The sequence below is a fragment of the Telopea speciosissima genome, unplaced genomic scaffold, assembly GCF_018873765.1.
Source record: "Telopea speciosissima isolate NSW1024214 ecotype Mountain lineage unplaced genomic scaffold, Tspe_v1 Tspe_v1.0036, whole genome shotgun sequence".
Lineage (NCBI taxonomy): Eukaryota > Viridiplantae > Streptophyta > Magnoliopsida > Proteales > Proteaceae > Telopea > Telopea speciosissima.
The window spans coordinates 2,686-23,518 of NW_025317372.1; the positions used below are offsets into that span (position 1 = coordinate 2,686).

The 20,833-nt window shown below is 40.5% G+C and overlaps 1 non-coding gene across 1 annotated transcript; it reads left to right on the plus strand.

The window, feature by feature from the left end:
• The first annotated feature begins 8,414 nt into the window (after nucleotides 1-8,414).
• On the plus strand, nucleotides 8,415-8,521 carry LOC122647379. The gene has a single exon (XR_006330861.1). It is a non-coding gene; the product is annotated as a small nucleolar RNA R71 (small nucleolar RNA).
• The last annotated feature ends 12,312 nt before the right edge of the window (nucleotides 8,522-20,833 follow it).

Sequence of the window (20,833 nt, forward strand, 5' to 3'; positions counted from 1 at the left end):
TTCGAAGTGAAATTAGGCAACGACGATGTTCCTTACGGATATTCTGAGTTCAACTGATGGCCACTTTCTGCACTACACTCATGCACACACTCACCGCATGGAATCACTTTAACCACGTGGTTTAGTCATTGGAACCCATGTGTAGTCATGGCTAATCCACAACTAAGTCACACCCCTTGATACTGTACTTTACGGGTTTAGAATCATCGGCGAGGGTGGTCACTAGTGTGCTGTGGGGTACATTCGATACTCAAAAAAGGCACTAGTTTGATCATTCTGAGATCGACTGATCTACTCCCCTGGTATATCAAAGGAACCACGTACCCATGACTCACTTATACGAGCGATAGGTATATCGGATCTGTCAAGGGTGACCTGTTCTGTCCTATCAGCCTACCCTTTGCATGCATCATGTAGTGGATATAGATCTGAATCATTAGGAATGCCACAAATGTAAAATTGTTTGAGACTTGGATTAGAACTCCCCATTAACTAGTTCTACCCGTTTTAGTTTTCGTCCACCAACGGATAAACATGGTCCATCTTTAACATTAAGATTTGAGTGTTGGTAACTACATCAGCGTTGACTTATGTATCCACACCACGTGGTTAGTACCGTAGGGTGATGCCTACACAATCGATCCGGTGTGATGTACATTTTAACCTAGTAAAGGTACCACATCTCTGTCTCGATGTTAGGGACAGACCAAGTTCATCCATTACATGGTACTTGATCATTGTTTCAACGTAGAATTGGAAATAGGGTTTGTTCTTACCTAAGCCACCCTTGTATGGTTCGGTCATTTTGTTTTGCGCATGATTCTTGCCTTGTGTTCTATCAAAGGAGTGAGTCCATCCCTTAACATCCCTTATAATCTATCATTGAGTCATCTCACCTCAAGTCAAACTTGATCAGGGGTGTGTTTCTCAGTTGTAAGGCACCATTTCCCGACAACAGAATCAATCTCTGTGGGCCGGGAGGGACGATCGTCTTGTCAGAATATCATCACCACCAGTTAGTCAAAGTATTTCATTCACCATGAGCTCAACCGGAAATCCCCCTGTCAGAGAAGAGTCTTTGCAGGAGCAGATGAACAAATTGCAAGAGGCAGTGGCCAATTTGTCAACAATGTTTCAGTCACAGTTTCAGGCTAGTAGACAACCAGAGTATGAGCAGAGTGTTCCTCATACCCCATGGAGCATCTGACACATGATGTTGGATGAAGAGGAAGATGTGGTGTTCAAGCAACACCAAAATCCTGAAGAACCCCCTGAGACAGAGAGGGAGAAGCTTATGCGTGAGAAGTTGGAGAAGCTTGAGTTAGCTTTCAAGAATGTAAAGGGCATCGAGGATCAAATTATTGATGCGGAAGGAATATGTTTCTTTCCTGAAGCGAGGCTTCCTTTGAATTTCAAATACAAGGTTGAGAAATTCACTAGAAAAGGAGATCCTAGAGCCCATCTCAGAGCATATATTGGGCAGATGAGGATAGACAAGCTTACCCCTGAACAGATGGGACATGCCTTCCAGCTGACTCGCAAGGATGCAGCTCTCCAATGGCTCATGAACCTTGACCCGTCTCAGACTCGTACTTGGAATGACATGATCAAAGCGTTCAACCACCAGTACTCTTATAACACTGATGTTGAGCTGACTCGTTGGGATCTCGAGACAACAAAGCAAGAGCCCAATGAGACCTTCACAGCTTACTTGATAAGGTTCCGTGATAAAGCATCACTGATGGTAAATCGCCCCACTGAGCGAGAACAAGTGGCAATGGTCGTCAGAGGATCGCAACCCCACCTCAAGAAGTATCTGTTTCCATAGCCGTTGACTTCATTCAACTCATTGATAATTGCTGGGCAACAAATTGAGGATGAATTATCCTATGGGTCGCTTCCGGAGATGGATCGTTATGCCCCTAGTTCAACTGGGGGCAAGAAGAACTTCCCAAAGAGGGCCCCCGAGGTGAACCTCGTGCTTCCTACTCCAATCATGTCTCTATCATTAGCTCCACCTCCCACCACTTATGCACAGAGGGCGGCTCCACCAAAGAAGCCACTGAGAGAATTCACAGATCGTGGAATGCCATTAAGTCACGTCTTTACCAAACTACTCAATGCAGGTCTGATTGCGGCAGTAGAGCCTCGATTTGTCCCTCAACCTCCACCACGTTGGTATAAACCTGAAAAGTATTGTGTGTACCACACACAACATGGGCACTCTACTGATGATTGTTTGATCCTTCAGCACAAGATACAAGACCTTTTGGAAGCTGGAACATTTGAATTGCATCCCAAACAGCAGCAGCCTAATGTGATGACCAATCCCCTCCCGACACATCCAAAGTGAGGGAAGCAGAATCGCCCGAAGGCGTTAAATTACGATCATTTAATTGATGAGAATAATCTTGCTGGCTGACTTAAAATGATTCCAGGCTCCCAGCCCCGACTAGAAGGGCACCTTTTGACTGCTGCACATTTCAAGATGGCAAATGGCACTATGACACTACTGCATGGAGACGGAGAATGCACACTGAAGATGTTACCGGGTCCGGATATAAGTCCCTTAGGTCTTTAGATTCTCCTTTTGTCGAGTCTCCTTCTGTAAATGCCTCTTGATGTGCTTATTCGATCAGTTATCAATAAATTATCTCTTTTCTACATAAACATTCTTCTCTACTCTTTGCTTTCCCTCAATGTTGAAGATGATCTTCGTGATGATAAAAATGAAAAGAAAAAAATGATGTCGAAGTCTTGACAATAAAAGTTCTTGAGCTTTCCAAACATCTGATCCCCTTCAAATGAGCACGGAGCTTAGAAGGAGATTTCACTTCATTGAACCTGTTAAGGGAGGCCATCCTTGACCGCTAGCTATGCCAAATAAATCCTAAAACATTGGAATCCATTAGTTACCACTTTGAGCCTCAGCCTGCTCATTTGGAACCTATTTTGGCTTACCCTCTAACCCATCACCAAAGTACTCTTGATATACTTAGTCCTAACCGCTCCCAGGGTCTAATTGGAAACATTTTCATATCAAAATTTGACGTTGCCGGGAGCAATAAAGGGAAAAGGAGAGTCCTCGAGACTTAGATTGTGAAAAGAAAAAGCTTATTCCAGAGAAGATTCAAGAACCCAAGCTAGTGACAAAGAAAAAAATGAGATAAAGAAAAAAAACTGTGATGATAATCCAAAAAAAAAAGAACAAAAAAATTCAAAAAAAAAAAAGCAAGAAAAAAAAAAATCAAAAAGTCAAGGGAATGCATTAGTCTGAGCAAGGTTGAGAAAAATCTTACGAGTAACCGGGGGCAAAATTGTCATATTTTTCGATCTAACTTTTGAGGAACAAAATTGTAAAACCTCTTAGTCAAACCTTTGAGAGGAGAAATTGCCAAACCTTTCAGGGTGGAATTGCCAAGCTTTCAATTAACCTTTTGAGGCAAAAATTACTGAATTTTGGTTGGATCCTGGGGGCATATTTGAGCATTTGCCATCTCTTAGAACCCATGTCCTAAACCCCCTTACAACCTAATAAGTCCTCCTAGGCTAAACGCGGTGAGATCTTCGTCGATGGCTCTTAGCTCACCCAGCTATGATGGAACTTAATTATCAAGGCTTTGACACCACAAAAGCACGAACTACGTTTGACCTGATTCCTGGCTTGGGATACGTAGGCAGCTTTCTAGCTCGGTCACACCACCCATCACATCTTTCCATCAAACTTCATTTTCTTACCATCATCAAGATAGAACTACGGTTCGACCTGATTCCTCAAAGGGAGGAAATGTAGGCAGCCTAAAAAAAAAAATAACAAAATAAGAAAAAATCATAAAAAAAAAGAGTCATCACTCATATCATCTCTATCATTCTACTTTCTTACATTCCCAAAGTTTGAATCTCTTCCGATCTTAATCTGTCAGATTTCCAAATCCTTTTCTCACCTTAATGTTCATCCACTGTGCACTTCCTGATCTCACTAATAAAGTCATCATTCCCCAATCATTCTTCATGAAATCTGCCAACCTGGCCATCAACTTCATCATCACCTCTGACTAAGATAAGTCTTTTATCTCAATCGGAACATCCCACCTTGTAATCTTCTATTGTTATCTGGATCCAGTGGCATGATTACACTATTGAAGACTCCGTCAGTTATTTCTAATCTGACATGATACACTGCAGGGTCCAAGTAAAACAAAAAAAAGAAAAGAAGGGAAAAGAAAAAGAGATTCTCTGTCTCTCTTGGATTAAAAGGTAGTCCACTGATACAAATTCAACCGGCAAGCTATCATTGGATGATTCTATAATAGCTGAGTCAGAGGTCAAGCCAAGTCTAGGGACAAGAGAAGATTTGACTTCAAAAGTCACAAGCATAGACACAAAGTAACATGCATCAATGAACATGTCATGTCAACACAGAAGACCAGGGGGCATCAAGAAAGGGTGGTCTATGATTTGGGAAGGTGTTCATATAGATAATGAAACACATCTATCAATCCATTAGAAAAAAAAAAAACATCAATCTCAGCCATCCGAAGATCACCACCAACTCACTATACAATCAAACCATCCAAAAACCATTGCCACAATCCATCATCACTGTCACCACTATCTTCATCTGAACTTGGACTCTCTCCTTTGCATGAACATAGCGTTAGGATTGTGCGCATGAATACATGTTGCGAATTGCATGCTTTTGTTTTGCAGGGAATAAATCACCAAAGTTCGCAAGCTCCTTCAATTAATAGCATTGAGACCATACAAGTCAGACTCATAAATTCGAATTTGTCGATAGAGTGCATCTTCATCCAGCATCGAATTTGCCGATAGAGTGCATTTTCACCCAACATCGAATTTGCCGATTGAGTGCATTTTCACCCAACATTCGAATTTGTCGGCTGAGTGCATTTTCATTCAACATCGAATTTGCCGATAGAGTGCATTTTCACCCAACATCGAATTTGCCGATTGAGTGCATTTTCACCCAACATTCGAATTTGTTGACTGAGTACATTTTCACCCAACATTGAATTTTTCGATAGAGTGCATTTTCACCCAACATCAAATTTGTCGATAGAGTGCATTTTCACCTGACATCGAATTTGCCGATCGAGTACATTTTCACCCAACATCGAATTTGCCGATAGAGTGCATTTTCATTCAACATCGAATTTGCCAATTGAGTGCATTTTCACAACATTGAATTTGCCAATTGAGTGCATTTTCAACCTTCGTGTTGTCTTCTAGTCTAATCTGCCAAGGAGTGCCGATACTAGCTGCACACATTTTTCCCAAATAAGTGTATTTCTCCCCCTAGTGAGTCACTATTTTGTATTACTATTGGAAACCATCAAACCAACATCCACTGTCATTGTTGTTTGTCATAGTGTTATTAGTCTATTGCATCCATGTATCTCTTGCAGGTGTACCGTCTTGTTTATGTCGTCTGTCAGTCGATGGAGAGCCCCGTCAAATTATATTAGTCACAATGCACTGTAAGCTTTACCTGTTTCCGTTGTAGCTAATCGTATGATAAATTACTTTGATTTCATTGAATTTTATTGTACACCGTACTTCATCGATGGTTTCAAATTCCCACATTCATGAGCAAGATGTGGGGAGTTTTCGTTTTTGCTCTCCTTGTGCCAAAATTTGAGTCATTACTTTGATTTTTGTACACTGCGTGTCCTCAGTCAAAGGGGGGCATTCTGTAGACGCTGAATTTTGGCACCTTGGAAGTGTGACTTGGCGATGATGATTAAAGCTCGACTGGCTTGCGTGGTGACCAAATGGTAGAAAATTACCAATTTACCCTTACCCCACTTTTTGTAACCAAACTGTCCCAAGTAGAGCCCAAATCTCTAGGATAGCCTTGTTTAACCATTTTAAGCCCACATGTGAAATTTCACTCCAATCTGATGCCTTTTTGTCAAAATGACTGTCTTACCCCTAGCCTGGTTCTCGGTATCTGGACTGCCTGATTTAGCCCAAAACACTTTGGATGACCTTATTTAAGCTTTCACGAAAAGATTCGGCCAAATCGGATAACTTTTGTGAAAATGACCATTTTGCCCCTGACATGGTTCTTGGTAGCCAAGCCACCCGATGTGACCTGGAACCATTTGGATAACTTTATTTGGTCATATTGTGCTTACACATAAAATTTCATAGAATTCCGGTATCATTTGGACCTTGATCAGTGTGAAACACCATTTACGTGCTTTCCTCGATATCCATGCCATTTTTAGGCAAAATCTGACCATATCTACCACATGGATGGAAAGTACATGTTGAGACCTTCGCGGTGATATGTGGCGCATCAAAATCGGCCATTCGGATCAAAAGATATTGATGTTTGAATGTGGACCTTTAAAATAGAATCTCTAAAAGGAATATATATAAAAATAAAAAAAATAAAAAGTGGGACAAACTGAGTTAACCCGAACCGGGTCAACCCAGTCTGACCCGGCCCAGCTGGACTGTCGGCAGGGGACAAAGCCCCACCATTTAGGCTGAGCCACACAAGGCCCATCACCCATGCCCACCTGCCCAGCAGGCCTAGGCACACGCAAGCCCAGGCTGCGCAGCAAGCCTGGCCACACGCAAGCCAGCCCATCACTCCTTATCCCAGCCATTAAGGCCCCAGGGGTCTTTGAGACCTTTCCTCGAACAGTTTTTCTCCTATAAATAACAGGCCATTTGGAGGGTTTAGAAATCAAGAAAATTCATGAAAAAATTATCATTGTGAAGTTCGTTCTCCCCTCTATCCATCCATTCCAGAGACATCTCCATATCATGCTTCCATAGACATATAAAATTCCTCAAATACCACTTGTTCACCACTCTTGCCATTCGGGGCAAACACACTTGGAGTGGCTTTTGGTACCTTCCGACGATAATTTCGGCCATCCAAGGATATGTAGACTGAGCCCAGACACTTCCACGCTTCAAGGGTAGGTTTTATATATCTTTATTTAGTTTTTATGTATTTCTTTTGATTTTCTTTAGTTAAAAGAGGCTATTTTCAGTTAAAAAATCTTCACAAATAACACAAGAGTGATAAATTTCTGAAAATTTTAGGGAAGATGTTTCCCACTGTGCTTGATGTCCATTAATTTTCTCAAGCTCCAAATCACGGTTTTTGTGATATTTTTGCCCCTGTGAAGGATTTCGGATTATGTAAAATCTGAACCTGTGGGCTGGGATTTGGACAAAATCATTATGACCATGTTAAATATCATGTTTTGATTAGTGGGTGTGGGCTCTGGTTTGATCCAATTCGGATCTGTGATGGGGATTTTGTATTTTTCTTTGTTTTCCCTTCTTTTTAGCATTTCAGAAAATATTAAAAATAGTATAAATGTATAAAAATTCACAAAAAAATTATGGGATACATATTTCATCAGGATTGATTTTATGGGATCATTAATCACTGACATGAATGTTTGATCATTTTCATAGGTGTTCCTTACCATGTTAGGGATGTAGATGTCATTTTTGTAGTTGTTGTGAAAATCCAAGAAAATCATAAAAATACATTTCTAAGCATTAAATTATGTTTTAAGTTGTTTTAGAATGTTTTTATATGCATACATGCCCACCATGAATCATAACCATGCATAAAAAGTCATACGCCTCTGGGGTATTTTGGTCATTTTGCGACCAAGTCATATTTAGGGCCCTGGAAAGGTTTCTATCACTTTATTTGCATGTTTTAACTTTCATAAGCATGTTTTAAGTATAAGTTTGCATTTTCATGCATATTTGTATTTTTTCCTTAATAGGGGCATTTTGGTAATTTTACCATTTTATAGTATTGTATATATTTTAATAATTCACATGCATGCCATTAATCATGTTTTAATCATTTCAGCATTTAAACGTGATTTCTTGCCTTTGTACATATTTTGGTCCTCTAGGGGTATTTTCCTAATTTTGACCATTTTGGCTCTACATAATCAGCTAACTTAGGGGTAGTAATTAGGATTAAAACATTAATTTTAATTAGCCTAATTAGGTCCATAAATTTCAACAAAGATAGCAAAACACAAAAAATAAAATAGTTTAATTAGGTGCATAATACGCATAACACAACAGTATACAATAGAGTTTGGTCTAGGAAGACCGGCCGTCGGCCGGACGGTTGCTGGGTGCCTAACACCTTCCCAGCCCGTAACTTGACACCTACCCAAAGATCTGGAGCAAACCATCCATTGAGTCATTGGAGTTAATTAGCGCCCTTCTCTGAAGAACGGGCACCATTTGTGGGTCCTAGACCCTGATCTAGGTGGCGACTCCCTACACCATCAACAACAATCCCCACACCGCTCCCACACTCGGGGGCACCACGCCAGAAAGAGGTCGTGGATCGATCTTCATCCGTTGCTCCTACACATAGCTGCCACAAGTCAAAACCATGGTGAGGGCATTCTAAGAGGAGCTCCTTAAATCTTTCCGTGAATTTAGAAAATGACTCATTTGATTTCTGCCTAAACTGGAGTATGTCACTCTTGTGTTTATTAGTTTTGTAAAGAGGGAAAATTTTTATCAAGAAGACAATGGTAAACTGATCCCATGTGGTGATGGAATTAGTAGGCAGCCCATAGAGCCACTTCTTGGCTTGGTCTTTTAAGGCAAAGAGTATAAACCTAAGCCTAACTGCATCATCAGTCAGATTCTGGACCTTAATTAGAACACAGACCTCAAATTTTCTAAGGAAGAGATATACATCCTCATTAGCCATCCCATGAAAATGAGGTAGCATGCTAATGAAGTTGGTCTTGAGTTCATAGTTGTTCCCTGTAACAAAAGGCAGACTAATGCATGAGGGTTATGCAGCCTTGGTAGGGTAAAACATATTCTTAAGAGTCTTGGGTTGGTCACCCATGGTCAAAGGTGGTAGAGAAGGTGGTCTTCTAATAAGACGATTACTTGAATCACGAGTCCACACCTTAGCCACCTAAACAGATATGAGGTCTCCTTTAGAAAAATTAAAGAAAAATAAAACACTTAAAAAAAACTAGAAACAAGAGGGAGTCCAAAGTAGATAGTGCATCTATCCCTCAAAAAATGAAACAATGGTTCAAAAGCTGTAAGGATGCCATATAGGTTGATAGCAAGGGAACCCGTATAGTCTTCTATAGCCACCTATGTGCTACTCCAATATGGATTCTGATGTAGAGTGGAGGTCTACTATACGTTTATGTTTTCAACACTCTCACTATGTCGCTTTCTTGTTATCAAGAGTGGTCACCTCCAAAGATAAGTCACATGTCAATCCATCCAACAAAGTCAAGATGTAGCGTCATAGGTAACTTAATCCTATGAGGGACATCAAAAGATGGAGGGTTGAAGCATATGAAGGACTTTAGATTGGGCGCACATTATTTGAAACAAAAGAGAAACAAGAAGAGGTTTTCAAAAACTGATTTTTTTTTTTTCCAGAAAAAGAAGAGAAAATAATAAACTAAAACACTTCGAACTACTTAAAAATCAGAAAAATAAAATGGACTATAATCTCCCCAGCAACGGCGCCAGAAACTAGTTTGAGTTAAAATAAAACGGTCAATCGTAGCTACGAGTCGAACACGAGGAGATATACGCCACTCTATTTAAATAACTTTAAAAATAATGCAAAGTGAACCGAATCAACCGAATCAATTAAAGTACTAAATTAAACTAATGGATCCTACTCACAAGCATCTAACCTATTAAACTAAAGTGAATTGAGAGCAATAAAGGAATAAAAGAAACATATCAAATTAATGCAAATTGGAAGTACTAAAAGTGCAGCCACATATCCACAAAACCAAAATAACCACATAAATGAAATAAAACAAATAGAGGGACAAGAAGAAGAAGAAAGAGAGAATGAGATAGAGGAGAGGGAGAATGAGATTGAGAGTTTGGAGAATGCGAACCTAGATGTGCTTGAACCGGATTAATTAAAGAAGCTTGAATGAATACTTGCATGAACTTACCATGACCTCCTCTTCTAAATCTCCAAGTCTTGTCATCAACATATGAGCTTAGACTAGGAGGCTTTAAACTAGAACTATCACAACCATTAAACTAGGCTTATAAAATCAAAACTAAGAACATGAAATCAAAACTGAGAACTTGAAAGAAAATAATCTTATGAAACTAAAACTAAAAACTAGAAAGCCAAAAATCACAATTTTGAAAGCAAGAAAGAGAAGAAAATTTTACTAAGTAAATGAATGAATTTTATAAGAGAGGTAGGGGGTATACATAGGGGGAAGAGAAGAGAAGAAAGAAGAGGGAAGTGTAGGAGAAATATTCCCTAAGAAAAGAGAATATTCTCTTCTCCTTCCTCTTGTACAATGCCTTGAATCCTAAGAAAAAAGAAAAAAATAGAAAGAAGAAGAAGAGAAGATTGTTTACATAGACCTTCTATTTCTAGAAAAGTAAACTTCCAATTCTAACAAGTGCTTTATTTTCTTTGTAGATATCTTCTCCAAGCAATAAAATCAAAGCATCTTTGATTTTTCAACCTTCCATAGATGAGAAAATATCTTTTAAAATAAATCTATCCCAAGAATTCCAAAAGTGCCCTTGGAAAGTTGGAGGAGAGAGAGAGTGATGACTAGGATTCCACTCATAATTAATGAAATACCAAATCTGTCCTTCAAAAAATGTGGAGCATGGGGTGTTTATATAGGTCTCAACATTGTGTTTCTTGCGAAAAATCACCCAAAATAGATCCAAATTTCGTCCAATTTGGAGTTGGGGAGCCCAAGATATCTCAAGTTGAAGTTGGACTGTCCAGAGCCCTTTAAATGGAATCTCTCGGCTAACAGAAAAACTTCTCAGAATTGCACTAAAGCCCCTCGAATCTGAACTTCCCCTTTACTTTGTCCCCGGCCGACTGTCAATAATTATAAATAAACCCCTACAGACCATTTTCGCGCGTCGTTATGGAAACGGCCGTAACTTCTTCGTTTTAACTCGGAATCAAGTGTCATTTGAATCGTTGCAAAGCTGACTTGATGGGCTACGCATCCATACTATTAATCCCTCTAAAGAGCTTAAAAACATTTTCTTAGCATCATTTCCTCCATTTTCATAAGAAGTCACCTAAACCTTGAAAGGCACAAGAAAGCACAGAGTAACATTGTCTAATGTGGTAAAATATATGCTTTATGTCCTAAGATTTCACACATAAATGTGCTAATCATGACACAATCTCGACACTGGATAATTATTGAAGTTATGGGTGTGGCAAATGCTAGTTATTGATTTGATATTTTGTGTGACAGGATGCCACCCACCAAAGATTAGTCGGTTGTACACGATAACTTCAAGATGCAAAATGGTAATACTAGTGTCTTAGATTCTTCCCAGCGCACTGGAAACCGCACTCGAGTAGCAAGTAAGAAGACGCTTTTGACTGCACGAATGTATAGGGCTATCATAAGGGCACATGTAGAGGTTTTCAAAGGATCCAAGATGCCGAGACCATTGGTGATGAGGGATTGGCCACCTGGGTGTGGACCAGTATAGAAAATCCTCTTTGATGTAGTGGATAAGTTGGACTTACCTTACTATACTCCGGGATCCCCACCAAGAGATGAAGCCGAATATTAGGAAGTGGACAGACCAGAATCACCATTCTACACTCCAAGGTCTAGTGACCATTCACCACAGCCCTCAGTAGATAAGTTTTGTTTTTGATCAAAGGGTGAATGGGAAGTGAAGGTCTTAGTGAGAGATGAGGATATGAAAATTTGGAAACCACACAGGTGCCATTGAGAACTTTTAAACCTTTCTATTCATGTTTCTTTTATTGTTTTGTTTTGCTAAAACATATAGTTTTATTTAAATTTAGAAGAAACTTGTTTTAATTGGATAAGCATTTATGCTATTTTTAATAGAGTTGGCTATTCTCAGCAGTTGGTTCTTTTATTTTGTTTTGATTATGTGATTGATGGTTACATAAGTCGTTATTCTCTCCCATAGTGTAATCAACCGTCGTGAATGGATGATAGGATGGGCCTATAGAGGAATAGAGGAAGGCATTATTGTTACTTAGCCCTTGAAGTATTAAGGAAGTGTGTTGACTGCATCAAGGGGAAGATGGTAACTTCATGATAGTAGTGGTGATGCTAGTCAACACTTGAGAAGGAAGTAAACTAGAAAATCAAACTAGAAATCCTGAGTTTAGGTTGAGATTGACTTTGGGGAATGATATTTTAAAATATAGTGTTCAAACAAGTCAATTAAAATACCCCATCTGGCACAACCAAGGGCTACCCGAGAACCTATCCTCTCAAAATTTACAATACAAGGTGGGTGATAGCAGGATATTTCGTAAGATCGTAGGGTCATAGATTTGACACTTAGGCTCAGCGAGTAGAATGATTAAGATCCCTTGTACAAAGTCACTTAAGGATGAGGGTAAAGTGTCTGCGATTGTGAGATGGTTGGAAGGGTTTAGTATGAAATGGTGTTTGAAATTAATTAAGTTTTCTCAGGGATGCAAGGTTGTTGCATCAAAGCTATTTTAGAATCAAGATTGGCCTTCAGGGGAAGGCAGAACACCTCAATACCAGACAGTACCAAAGATTTCCATTGAGAAGGAGAAGGTTTGAAGGATCATTACTGTAGCACCCTACCGTCAAGTCACAAATGAAGGAAGACTTGAGAGTCGGTATCATGGATCTCCTCGAGGATATGAACTTCAACTGGTAAGCCACAACCAATCTAGTAAGTTGAACTATAAATAATCAGGCAGAGCGAGTCTACATGTGTGAGTATGAATGTTTTGAGAAGAAAAGGAAAGGACCATTGAGTTTAGTTGCCGGTGTTACTGTAAGGTCTAAAACAGGCTATGGGATAGTGTGTTGAGGTTCTGCTAAGCGTGAGCAATTGGCAATTGCATCCACCAGAAAAACCACGAACTAAGGGTAGGTTCATCTTCTGTGTGCCCTGTGTAGATTATATACTACTAGCCAGCAGTGATCTTGACTTTTTGGGAGATCAAATAGTTTCTTTCCTACGATTCTGATATGAAAGGCATACCCATGTACTTGGGTTCGTGGCAAGTCATGGTAAGTCGTGGTGAAAAGGAAGACCATCTTGAGTTGTCACAAAGAGCTTTTATTAACAGGATCTTATTGAAGTTTGACTTATCCAATGATGTGGGAGGATGCACCTATCCACAAAGGGGACAACTTGAACTATGAATGGTGTTCGAAGGAGATTCTTGAGAGTGACTCCCTGTAGGACGAGCCTTATGCTTTAGCTGTGGTCAGATTGATGTATGCACAGGTGTGCGGCATTCGTAGTTAGCGTGCTTGGGAGTTTTTCAGTCTGATGTAGGACTGGATCTTTGAATCACAGATGAGAGGGTGGTGCGGTACTGACTAAGTGCCAGAGAGTTCGGGCTAGTCCATGGGAAGGATGACTAACTTGGTATAACCGGATAATTAGATTCAGACTCCAGTGGTTAAACTGATTGGAGAGGTTTTATAGGGAAATGGAAAGGTGTCAAGCAGACCATTATTAGACTGTTGTTGCTCTATTCACCATGTAAGAAGTGTGATGGCGATTATGAGACGATCGAGCGGGTTGTTTGGTTAGGCTTTTTGCTGCAGAACTAAAGGTTGTTGACTCTGTCCCTAAACCCCTGTGGTTGAAGTGAGACAAGGATTCTGCAGTTATCTACCCAAAGGAACATCGAAAGGCAAACAGCTCAAGGTATGTAGGGACAAAGTATTTTCCTATCCAAGAAGAGGTGACTGAGGGAGAGGTCGATGGTGTTTACGTCCCTACTGGGCAGTTGGTGACTGAATCTTTTCCTATGGTTTCGCTACGTAGAGTTTTTCTCTGAGGTCATGCTTCAGGAGACAAACTAGTACAGTACGAGCAAAAGTCCCTAGATTCATGGAGGTATAGAACAGCTTGGTACTTGACATGTTTGTTTGGGTGATGGTAGCGTGATTCCTGAGGTTTAGTGGGAGTCTGGATTGTTTTGACAGTCATAACTATTATATTCATGATATGTCGGTTTAGTGGGAGTATGTTGCTCCCCTTTTGATTGTTGTATGAACTCTCTATTTGACTAGTGTTTTCTGTATTTCTGCTATCTTGATGCATTTACTGGTTATGGTTTATTTGTACATTGTTGCATGACATGTCCTATATGTACATAATGGAATATTTTAGCCAAGATTTTACGATGGCGGCATTTAGCCAAGGATAACAAAATGGCAATTAGCCATAGGAGGTATTTAGCCAAAGATAATGAAGTGGCGATTAGCCATAGGCTGTATAAAGCCAAAGTTCTTTAAAATGATGGATAAAGCTATGGGCAGTAAGCCAAAGTATGGTGTTAACTCCAGTTCATGGCGGTTTAGCCCAAGTATGAGTTAATATCAAAGTGCACTACTTGTGAGGATTATCAAGGTAGAGGACCTACGAGGAAATGAGCATGTACTTGCTGATCACTTGTTATGCTCTTGTTTCCTTGTTGATATATATACCCAAAGAGGTTCGAGTTAATAGGTCATTTGTGATTATGATGACAGAAAATTGCGTGCCACATATTGAGGCATATCTGCTGCTGTCATTCGATACAAGTGGATATTAATAAGAATCAAAGTAATTTTGAGTGAAAATGGGATTCTGGCCAATTCCAATAAGATATGAGTATTAATTTTGCCTAAGTGGGAGATTGTTGGGTTTTGGGCTTCATTAGTATATCTTATCTCTATTGGGCCCATAAGGTAAATATTAATAATTCACTCCAGGTTTAAGTCAGGGGTATAACTGACCTTACAAATTGTTAGAGTGTGATTAGGGTCAGGGAGAGTATTATATATTCAACCCTAAGGTCCCCACAGCGGTCACTTGTTGTTTTGAATTCCTACTCACGGGAGAAAGGGTGAAAAAGGGCTGTGGAAGGCTAAAGGGAAGGAGAAAAGCTTGGGGATCGACTACAGCCGCCATTAAACAAGGTATGTTATTTATGATTCTTAGTTATGGTGTTCCAAATCTATATGGGTATATGTGAATGGGTTGATTGGGGTTTGTAAATCCCTACGACATCTTTATCAAATTTTGGTGAGTTTCCTTGTGAGATCCTTGAAAGAATTGATGCAAGACCTTGGCATTGATATGCACAGAGCTGGAAGCTCTAGTATGCCGCAGTTGCTGGAAGGCAACAAGCCTTCGGGGCTGTTTTCCACTTATCTCCCTTGTTGGTGCTGGCCAATCGCAGGAGGGTTTAGAATCTGCCAATTCTAATCTGATTTTTAAATCTTTGAGTCGCAGGGTCGAATTAGTGATTGGAGGGAAGATAGAGGGAAGTCAGGCAAAAAAGCCACAAAATCCACTCCTTCAATGCTAAACAGGTATGGTATCACAATCTCCTACTCAAGAGTCGAGTGGGAAGACCAGATCAAATTAAAATTGAAAGATAGGTGTAATTTGAAGGGTATATAATTGAAACTAATCCGCAATATTTGTTATTCTCTGTTAATGTTTGTAATCATAAGAGCCTGCTGTAAGGAGTAAGATAGATGCTTTTTTGCTTTTTTCATGCTCTTAGGAAGTGTTAATTTGTTAAGTCACCCTGACTATATAACTCAAGCAGTTCAGTGGTAATTCGTGATCTACCTAGATCTGTTGTTAAAAAGATTTATCCAAAAAAAAAAAAAGAAGGGAGAGGGGAGAGAGAGAGAGAGCCGAAGGGTACAATAGCAGTTCAAACTCGGAAGAGCTTAAACTTCAAAAAGAAATCATTTAGTACAACCCAGAAAAAGCTTAAATGTCTAATAAGAGAGAACTGTATATGTTCTTAGGTCTCAAGCTTACAGTAAGGAGGCAAACCATGGATAAGAGGAGCTCTGTACTCTCATCCATTTCATTTGTAACTAGTCTAGATTTCGAAGCTGAAATCAACTGAATTACTGAGCTCAACAGTAGACTCTAAGGCCTAGTATGCACATGCCAATAGTAATTACAAAGTTAAAAACATTGGATGGACTAATGTTTTTTTCTTGCAGAAAAGATTGCAAGGCCATTTTGTCGTTGCCGCTGCTAGGGTTGTCGCGAGGTCAAGAGATGGAGAGAGACAAGAAAGGGAGAAGAGTGAAAAGGGGGAAGACGAAGGGGGTTGGGTTAATGGGTTTCGTTAGGTTTCAAAATTAAAAAAGAAAATGGGCAGGGTGTTGGTCAAACAACGGTCCAGGGATCAAACCATGGCTCCCTAGGGAAACCAATTATAAACCAATTAGGGTTTTGCATACCCTGGGATATCCCATGGTGTCCCATGGGTGCCCCATTTAATTTTTAGGGCTTCCCATGGTCGCCCATGGGAACCCTGGTGCATCCCTGTTAGGGTTTCTCCTTCTCTATTGCGCCCCATAAAATTAATTATCGCAATAGGGACAGAGAAACTCATCTCAAGTCCATCACATGACAAGAGGGATCCATCCCTGACTCGAATACGCAGCGGAAATTAATCGATTCGAGTTTCTTTCGCATCCCATAAATATTAAACAATTAAAACAGAAGGAATTAATCAAGAACTGCTAACCTGGTGAGCCTCAAGTGTTGCTCCTCCAATAGACAATGGTTCTTCCTCCAGTGAGCGCTCCAAGCAAACAGATCTGAACCTCCAATGGTGCTACCAACATTCTACACGCCAATCCCAGATGCTCTCAAACTCCTCAGCACAGATCTAGGGTTTCACAAACCTTAACTCTCAAACACAGGTGAGTGAAGCAAAAAGAAGAAGAGAGATCACAAGAGAGAGAGAGAGTGACCAAAACACAGGAGAGAGGGGGCCAGGCTGAAACGCAGAGCACTTTTTTTTTCCCTCCTGCATTTTATGGTCCTTATATATGGATGAGGGTTTAATTAAAACCCTGATGGATTGCTTTAATCCCAGTGCGAGTCTGTCTCTCTCTCTCTCTCTCTCTCTTGTTTGGTAGTTTTGTTTAAACTCAAAGTGCTTCAAAGGTGAAGAAGCAGAATCTAATAGGGAAAGTATTAATTAGATTCTTTATTTAATTATTAATGTATAATTATAATTAGCACCAAATCCATTAATTAAATAAAGAGCCCATTAACTTAGCAAATTCCAAATAACTCCCTATATGATAACTATTATCATATACAACCCCCCACTAATCAACACCATCATTATGGAATCTAGGGCATGTACACATGTACTGCCAAACCCCAATCCATAGTACATGTCCATATATGAGCGTTTGTGCATCTGATCGGGTCCCACAAAACTTGATTAAACACTTTATTTAAAATAACTATAAATAATGTATCATTTTATGTAAAATAGGTTTTTGCAAAACCATTTCTAAAACGGCATTAGATCCAGATTCTGATCCGACCACGCACAGACAATCTCTATCTTGGTGTTCCCCAATCGGGCAGTGGTGACCGTGTTGGATAACTCCTTCACTCACAAAGTGTTCACGCATTCCCAAAACACCGGCTTTGACTCGCTTGAGTCTCGGTCATTGATGAACCAAAGAATGCGATCACACTTTGCAGTGACAGGGTTCCCTCAGGTATAGGGTATCGGTGACACATGTCTATCCCTTCCACAACTGGCAGTAATACATGAGGGAATCGACAAAGTAGATTCTTCGCCAATGCACACATTAAACATGTGAGCACTCGCATTCGTACCCTGACATCGCATGTTTAGGCATACCCAATGCAACGACCATATGACAATGGTGCCCAACCCAAACCCTAGTCGTGACTACCATTTTAAGTAAAACTTATGGACACATAATGCTCAAAAAGTTTATATCGCATGTGATAATATTAAACTAAAATGTATAAATGTTCAATACAAAGGTGAACCGGGTTGAACCGGACCGAATCGGGTTTGATGGACACACACTTGTCCAACAATCTCCCACTTGTACATCAAAGCCAATTCCCCATACATTTTAAACCCATGCCCTCCATGTGTTTCTCAAACACTCCTGGTGACAAACCCTTTGTCATGGCATTAGACACATTTTCAGTTGTATCCACTTTGGAGATACTCACGTCGCCTTGCTGGATAATCTCTCTGATGAGGTGATACTTCCGTTGCACATGCTTGTTCGTCTGATGAGCCCTAGGCTCCTTAGCTTGTGCAATGGTCCCTCTACTGTCACATAACAGGGGAATAGGGCCTTTGACAAGATCAGAGACTACTCCAGAAATGTTAGGAAATTCCTAACCCAAACACCTTATAAGCTACATCACATGATGCAAGGTGTTCTTAAAAAATTGGGATCGGCTGTATATATCTATTTTGTACTCCTCTAAATAATGGCACCTCCACTCATTAATCTCGTAACAATTCATAATACCTACTGCATAGCAAACATCCAGCCTCGTACACAACATAGTGTACATAAGACTCCCTACTGCTGTGGCATAGGGAATCCTCTTCATCTCTTCAATGTCTGTCTGAGACTAAGGACATTGAGATCTGAAAAGACTGACTCCATGTCTGAAGGGAACACTTCCCCTCTTGGAGTTCTCCATGCTAAATCTGGCCAGGACTTTGTCTATATAGGTAGCTTGTGACAAGCCTAGCATCCTTTTCTGATGATCTCTCATGAGTTTGATCCCAAGGATATAACTAGCTTCGCCAAGGTCTTTCATCGAAAATGTTGTGGATAACCACTGTTTTACTGATGAAAGAAATCCTACATCGTTACCAATCAACAATATGTCATCTAAGTATAAAACAAGAAAACATACTGCCCTCCCACTGATCTTCTTGTAAACGCATGATTCATCCATGTTTTAATCAAAACCAAATAATTTGATTGATTGATCAAACTTGATGTTCCAGCTCTTGGAAGCCTGCTTCAGCCCATAAATGGACCTCTGTAATTTGCACACCTTTCTTTCTTCCTCTAAGGAAGAGAACCCCTCTGGCTGTTCTATGTAGATTTCCTCTTGTAGGAACCAGTTCAGGAATGCAGTCTGCACATCCATCTGCCAGATTTCATAATCCAAGTGTGTAGCGATAGCCAATAAAATCCTGATGGATTTCATCATCGCCACTGGTGAAAAGGTTTCCTCATAGTCTATACCCTCTTTCTGGGTATAGCCCTTTGCCACCAATCTCGCTTTGAATCTTTCGACCTTTTCATGTTATACCCGTACCCCGGGATATAATTAAATATCATTTCTTCTCGTGACGTGTAGATACCGCTGCCATGTATGCTGGTGACCTGTTCTCCATGATGGTCAAACCTAGCTACAAAATCGTTGACCACAGCACGGGTTTGCCTGTGGAGGAAAGATTCCTCAACCGCCAGTGGGGAAAGTTCGTTGACGGCGACTTCGTCGACTACCCTCCAAGTACCAGCCCGGGAAGCGAGGAGTTCAGGAGAGAGCATCCTGGACCGTCACCTCAGTTGGATAATTTGTTCGGTGATGAGCTTAGCATTGCCGTGGCGAAGCTGTTCGGGGTCATGGGTAATAAACCATGATAGGGGAAAAGTAAGTTCTAGCCTCAAGACTTATTAATTATTCTTCCCTTGGTAACCTCGAAGTGCGGGTCCAGGCTTGAACTGCTCGAGCTATTTCATGAGAGACGGGAATAATTTAAGTTCGAGTCCCACGTACCTTTAGGAAGTACATTGGGGACTTATACCCATCTCTTATGAACCCATCTAAGAATGGGCTTTTCCCTAATTAAGGTTGTGGGCAGGCCCATTTAACCTATTGACCCAATGATGGGTTATTCCATCCACTTACCCACATAGGACTAATGGGTTGACCCATTAGGCCTCATGACCCATTTGTCTAGAGGTACCCAAATACCCATTTATTATAAATGAGTCCATGAGGGAGAGAGAGAACATTACTTCTCCTTCATCATTCTCTTCTACCCTAAATCGTGGAGGAGAGAAAGAGGAGAGAAAGAGGAAGAGGAAGGTGAAGAGGCTTGGAGGAAGGTGGAGACCCCATCTCTTGGGCCACAAATCGTGGAGCTCTCTCATCTTGGGGGTAGGTAAGCTATTGAAGCTTCTTCCTTCTTCTATTTTGGATTTTAAAAGGGGTTGGGTAATGGGAGAGATTGACCTAGATCTCTCTTGGAACCTAGGGAGTCGATGGAGCATTAAAGCCCAAGCTATGGTGGAGTTATTTCACTCCATTATGAGCTCTAATGTAAGGGTTCTCATTGCCATTTGAGAGATTTAAGGTTGGACCCTAATGAGCTTAGGATGGAGTTTCCTAGAAGTTCTTGTGCTTTAAAACCACTTGAAAATGGGGTCCTTGGAGGGGAATCCTTCGGATTTTGGACCTGAAGGTGTGAGGGTTTACATGTGGTTTCAGACCTGCAAGAAACCACCCTGAAATTACCTTCCCGAGAAGGCCCCTGTGAAGGTCGGATTTACACTCGGTTTCAGTTTTCTGAAACCACATCTGCATCCGACCTTGACTAAAATTGTCCTGAGCCCCTGTGAAGCTCGGATTTACACTCGGTTTCAGTTTTCTGAAACCACATCTGCATCCGACCTTGACTAAAATTGTCCTGAGCCCCTGTGAAGCTCGGATTTACACTCGGTTTCAGTTTTCTGAAACCACATCTGCATCCGACCTTGACTAAAACTGTCCCGAACCCCCGGTTTCCTAGGATTTACATGTGGTTGCAGAATTTGGGCATGAAACCACTCCTGCAACCACTTTGTTTCTGAAACCTTATACTAAGTGATTATGGGAGACCTTTTGGGAATCCTTTCCCTTTGCTCGTTTAACCTTATTTCACTCTTTGTATAGGTTAATATATTCATTTTTGTGGCTTATTGCTTGATCGAGG